The sequence below is a fragment of the Ornithodoros turicata genome, chromosome 2 (genome assembly GCF_037126465.1).
Source record: "Ornithodoros turicata isolate Travis chromosome 2, ASM3712646v1, whole genome shotgun sequence".
Classification (NCBI taxonomy): domain Eukaryota; kingdom Metazoa; phylum Arthropoda; class Arachnida; order Ixodida; family Argasidae; genus Ornithodoros; species Ornithodoros turicata.
The window spans coordinates 74,086,079-74,091,878 of NC_088202.1; the positions used below are offsets into that span (position 1 = coordinate 74,086,079).

General features: G+C 41.5%; 2 non-coding genes across 2 annotated transcripts; one reads left to right on the forward strand and one right to left on the reverse strand.

Moving 5' to 3' along the window:
- The first annotated feature begins 3,506 nt into the window (after positions 1 to 3,506).
- Trnas-gga (transfer RNA serine (anticodon GGA)) lies at positions 3,507 to 3,578 on the forward strand. The gene has a single exon. It is a non-coding gene; the product is annotated as a tRNA-Ser (tRNA).
- Positions 3,579 to 4,231: 653 nt separating this feature from the next.
- On the reverse strand, positions 4,232 to 4,304 carry Trnat-ggu (transfer RNA threonine (anticodon GGU)). Its single transcript has one exon. It is a non-coding gene; the product is annotated as a tRNA-Thr (tRNA).
- Positions 4,305 to 5,800: the final 1,496 nt, after the last annotated feature.

Here is a 5,800-nt window from a genome sequence, read left to right on the forward strand (position 1 = left end):
TGCAGAGAGAAGGGATGCTTCGAGTTGGAACATTTAGGTATAGCTACTTGTGTCTCACTTAATATTACCCAACCAGAACTGACCAACTTTGTCACACATTTATTCCTGAAATGTTTGTTTTCTCGTTTGAACTGCACGAACTGAACGCAAGTATTATGTTACTTGTTTTAGACTAGTTCATTACTACGCAGCTCAGCAAGACATTACTTTTGTAACTTTGTGACTTAGCAAATGCCCACATTGCACGTTCCATGAGCAATATTGAAATCGCCATTTGTGGTGTAAATTATGTTATCTGATTTTATTTTTCACTTTGTATCCCATGGCTATGATAATCTCTGTGTCTCATGGTCAACTCTCATCTCTGCTCGTGACTCTGATGGTAATGGACAAAGAGACAATAGTGGTTATCACCTCAGAACGAAAGATCATCAGTTTCACCCGTCACCTGTTTATGCAACACCTCATGCATAGGGTTCTTTGTTTTCGGGTTTTATGATTTTTCAAATTCGGGGGTAAAAATCGGGCGCTATTAACACACGAGAATTCGGGGAGAAATTGGGCGCTACGATCTCTATTTGATATGTCATCGGGGCATTTTTGAGTGTCCTACCGCCGGCTGTGCTGTCTGAAGTTTTCCCTGGGTTTTCCGAAGACTTTCCAGACGAATGTCGGCACAGTTCCCCCTGAAGTCGGCCCAGGACGCATACTAACCCCCTGTCCCCCACTCCTTCCTGCTGTCCTCTCTCATCTGTCCACGTCTGTATGCCGCTCATAGCCACAGTTGCTTCACGGCGCTAACACGCAAAAAAAATTGAGTGAAACGAAAGCTATATGAAACAAGCCCCTGCTTTACACGTGGACGAGAAACAAGAATCTTTATATTCCGCTCGTAAACTGGGGCAGTGAATGTCTGTCGTATTAAAACACTTGCTTGAGCCCCACAAAAGCTCGTCTTCCACTCCTGCAGGAGGGGATTATAGAAGGAGGACAAATAGGTTGTCACAAATAGCTGTCTTTGCTGATGTTATGATTCACTTTTCGGACGGTTTACCGAGAACGACAAGACGAAGGAACCCGAGCATTTCGGGTAGATATCGGGTTTTACCCGAACTCTTGAAAACTTGTTCGAGGGGGGACTATTGTGAAAAATCGGGTTTAACCCGAAAGCTAAGAACCCTACTCATACCACATTCACATACCAGATTCACCACGGAATTGTTCATTGGAGACAACCATTGACCATTACCTGTCATAACTAGAATTGTAGCTCCAGAACAACCTGTCTAAATTACTTTGGTTAGGAATAGTGACAAGATGTATTTGGCATGGTCATGAGACTACAACTTGCTTTTCATTTTTCGCTGGGGCCACTGCTGGTTGGGTATTACTGGGAGCCCTCTGTTTTTGCAACTAGCACATGACACATTTCTCTTGTTTTTATTATTTAGGAAAGCTGTCATACAACGGTTTTTACAAGGGGTATCTAGCAAACTTAGAAACTTCTTAACTTATCACGATGGGAAGGTGTCTAGGTTCACATATTTACTGATCAAGGTAAGGGAGTGGGTCTACTAAAAAATGTAGTGCCAGAGTTTGCACCCACTTGACCCAATCTTGATCATATCCACACCATCACATGCTGTATGTATGTATGCACATAAATTGAGCTTTAAGTACAACATGAAGCTCACAAATGCAAAGGCACTGCAGCTCTGTAAAACAGTAACATGCACTGCCAGGTGCCAGGTTATGAAACAAAAAGGGCTCGACTAGACGGCAGTGTCTTCAATTTAGTGAAGGTGTTGGGACTTTGGGCACCGAACACTAGGAATGCTGCCTTGGCGGCACTTGTGTTCAGAGCTGTGGGATGGATACAACCTTAGGATTCTCTGTGCATGATCCTGGGATAATTGTGAATAGTGGACTGCTAGTGAACATATGGCTAGTGGACTTCTGAACAGCGAACATGTTCATAGCGAATACCGAACATGCGAGCAGAGCACATGAGCAGTATTTTTAGAGAGTGTGTGTGTGTTGGGGGGGAGAAATTATGTTAGGAGCAGCAGAACAAGTTGGGAGACATATTCAATTTCTCCTCTTTTTTCATTACAAGTAAACAAAAGAGATTATTTATTCATGTCACTAGAGTAATACTTGCAATGTCACACAGCAATGTCGTTTCCACGAAATCCCCACATGTTGCAGGATAAATTACTTGCTTGGGCATCATGCATGTCGTTGCAGTTAGACGGCAACAGTGAAGTCCCTAATTCCGTGTAATACAAAAACATTACAACTGTATTCCCCATGTTTTCCCGCTAATAATGGCCTTTTAATATTTCAGTTTGCTGTGCACAAACAACATATCAATTATGGTAGCACCATATCACTAGAGTTACCACTTTTTGGTCTTTCTATACGCTTTGTACACACCTGCCAGAAAGCTTTAAATCGATTAGATTTTTTTTTTTAAGTGTTGATTTTTCTGTGCTTTAGAGCATGGTTTTGATAAATTCTGGTCCCACTCACTGCTATAACGTTCAGATTGTAGGGGAAACTCGAAGAACACACAGCCTCAACAACACGGACATCTATTGGTTAGTCGTATAAGGTCACCAGGGTGGGTGTGGAGGGATATCTTTATTATGTAATATGTAAAAAATAGGAGGGAAAGGTTAGCTTGCGCCATGGCGGGTTTCCATTTTCCAGCAAAGAAAGGCAAACAAAAAGAAAAACAAACCACCAAGGGCAATGCAATGAACATGTACAGTACTATGGCTATCAGGTAACAGTTGTGTTAATGAGCTTCAGGACATGTCTTTAAGCGGGCCATCGTTGCACAAGAAAGAGGAAATATATTGCGTTTTATGATGTCTGGTGCTAATGCCATACAAGCATAGCCCAGGCAAGTTCACGGCAGTTAATAAGATAGACATAGACCTCAAACAACCGACAAAAACTCGTCCGGTACCTGCTACATTTTAATGTAGGTGTTCTCTGATTACTTCGAGCTACGATAATTCATACTTTTGCATACTTCACACAAACTTCATGTCACCTCCATGTTTAGCCCACAGTTTTCAGGGTATTGAAAAGCGTATTAACTGAACGGCATTTTTGCCTAATCAACATGTTTCCTTCCCTTGTGAAACCCTCCTACGGGCAGAAGATGGCTTCCGCCTGTTACTGACGCCATCTCTTGAGACACCCTCCTTTGAACTTAATGATCACCTACAGATGCCTGTCTCCTAAGGAAGGCACCATTACTGCTTGGGCTTTACCTGACATTAGACATTTAGTTTTGAGGACTGACATGTTAAGCTAGTAACCATCGACATGCTTCTTTTGAATATCTCTGCAGTTGTTAACTTATTAACGACGTAAACAACGAGACTTGGCCGAGGCAGACCACACTTAGGGACGACACAAACATGTAAGGCTCAACGCACAGAAATCACTCAATCACTCAATTGAGGCACTCAATGGCTCAAGAGAAGCGGCGTGCTGGAGTGGTGTAGTGGTTAGCATATCTGACCGGAAATCAGAAGACCCAGGTTCGATTCCTGGCGTCAGCGCCTCTTTTCCCTGTGTTGTTGCATTCGTTAACTTATGCCTGTTTTTTTGTGTCCCCACTCATAATAGCACTTTTTCAGAGGAAAGGCAAAAAATGAGAGCTGCAACATATATTTGGAGTAATTTATGACAATTTGAACAAAAATATGTAATGACCTGGGGCTTGAATTAATGAGTCTACTGTAATTTGGTCTTCTACGCAACGTCTTGCAATCATATGCCCATATGAAAAAGTTGCATGCAGGTCCAGTCCGTTCGTTTTGCTTCGTTATGCTGCTTCCTTCTGATTTGTTTATTTATGCCCTCAGGGCAGAGCAATATGATGCTTGATGAACTTTGACAATTGCTTTTGTACTGCACTATCTTTCGAAACCCGCAAAAAATGTACTTTAGAAGTTTACGCAGACTGTTCTGCAAATCTTCTAGGTCATGCTTTGTGGCAATCAGGCCTCATCAATGGACGTACTCTGAAACCAACATGACAGGATGCAGTCTTTTCGTGTTGTCTTCAACATTTGCCCATTGCTCAGGGTTGTTTGCCATGCAGTTTGTCCACCAGCTTGCCTGCATTTATGCTGTTCTATCAGTGATTGTAGGTCAAGTTATTGTCATGCAATCACATTATTGATGAAAGATGGAAGTCGCTGAAAAGGCTAGTCAGCTGTAGGACTCGAACCCACATCTTCTGGATTACCGGTCCAGGGCTCTACCAATTGAGCCAAGCTAGCAGACCTCTCCAGCGACTTCCAAGGGTGCGTCATCTGAAGGGACAAACCAGCCACTCTCTCTCACTCATCCTCTTTTCACTCTTCCATTTTCGCTCACTCATACACACATTCATACGACAGGATCTACGCAAGCGGCAACTGTTGAACATGAGAGAACTGATGTTCTATGGCTGGAGCTCATAGAAAGGACAAATACATAAAAAGACATTATTGTTTGTTTGTTACTGTCATTCTTCCTGCTTCTAAGACCAGATAGCACTTGTCTTTGCTGTACTATCTGAAAGACACATGAAGAAACACAATGTTGTAACACAATTGTGTTTAATAAAGCTCATGTCTTGCAGCCACAGCAACCATTTAGTTGAGTGAAATGATGAAGCCCACACATGCTCTGTTATATTTGTTGTTTATTATTATATACTATTATTGTTAAACTAATATTAATAATATAACTAATTATATACTGTTATTATGTATTATTATTATACTGCATAGTCTTATACGTGGTTGCAGATACCCAGCGCAGGTCTCATCTATCATACAGACTGCAAAGCACACTTTTCGTAAAAGCAAGAGATAGTGGTGTGTGTGTGGCGGGGGAGGATATGTTTATTATATTAAAAAGTAGTAGGGAAAGGTTAGCCTCTGCTATGGCGGCTTCCTATCCCCAGGAAAGAAAAAAAGGGAAAGACAAACCAAAGAAAAACAAGTGGTGTAAGGTTTTTAACAAAACTCTGTCTTTTCAATGCAGTCAACTTTTGATGAAACACAAGTATGCTTGATGGCAATGAAAACATTATAACCACCAGGTCTATCAACACAACCCCTTTGTTTACATTGATATAATGTATGTTTGTATGTATGCAGGCGTTGGAAGGTGGGTGCAGGAGAACACTTTCCTCTTGATCTCAGGGCTTTGGGGGAACGGCCCCCTTTTCATACATATGGATTAGACAGGGCACCTGATATTCTTTCATAAGGCATATTTTTACAGAATTTACATGCATTTTGATTACTGCAGGTAGCGTCTATTAAATTAGAAGGATCTGTTATGTGTATCAGTATGTTTACTAATAGAGTCACTACCACTCGGATACCAAACATACCTAAATATGGCCTCACATCATGTGAGTCCTACCAGAAGTCTGCTTACCACAATTTACAATATTGCAGATTAGATTCCAAAAACTGCAGCTGCCACATGGAATAAACTTCCAAAGTGCAAACACCCCATTTAATTGTTACTCCTTTTGTTGTCCACGTCCCATTTCTTTTGGACTTCTTTCGTGTAGGTTCCCAGTCTGAATAATTCATAGAGAGTTGGTGCTATTGGAGAGCTTTCTTATCGCTAAAGATGGGTTGTGCAGTGCGTGGCTTATTTGCATATACTCACTAATTAAATATATAAACTTTTGAATTTTACTTTGGACACTTTTGGGTAAGTACCTGGGCCTGCTTGCACTAGACTTCTGCTAGGGTCCTAACCTTGAGGAATT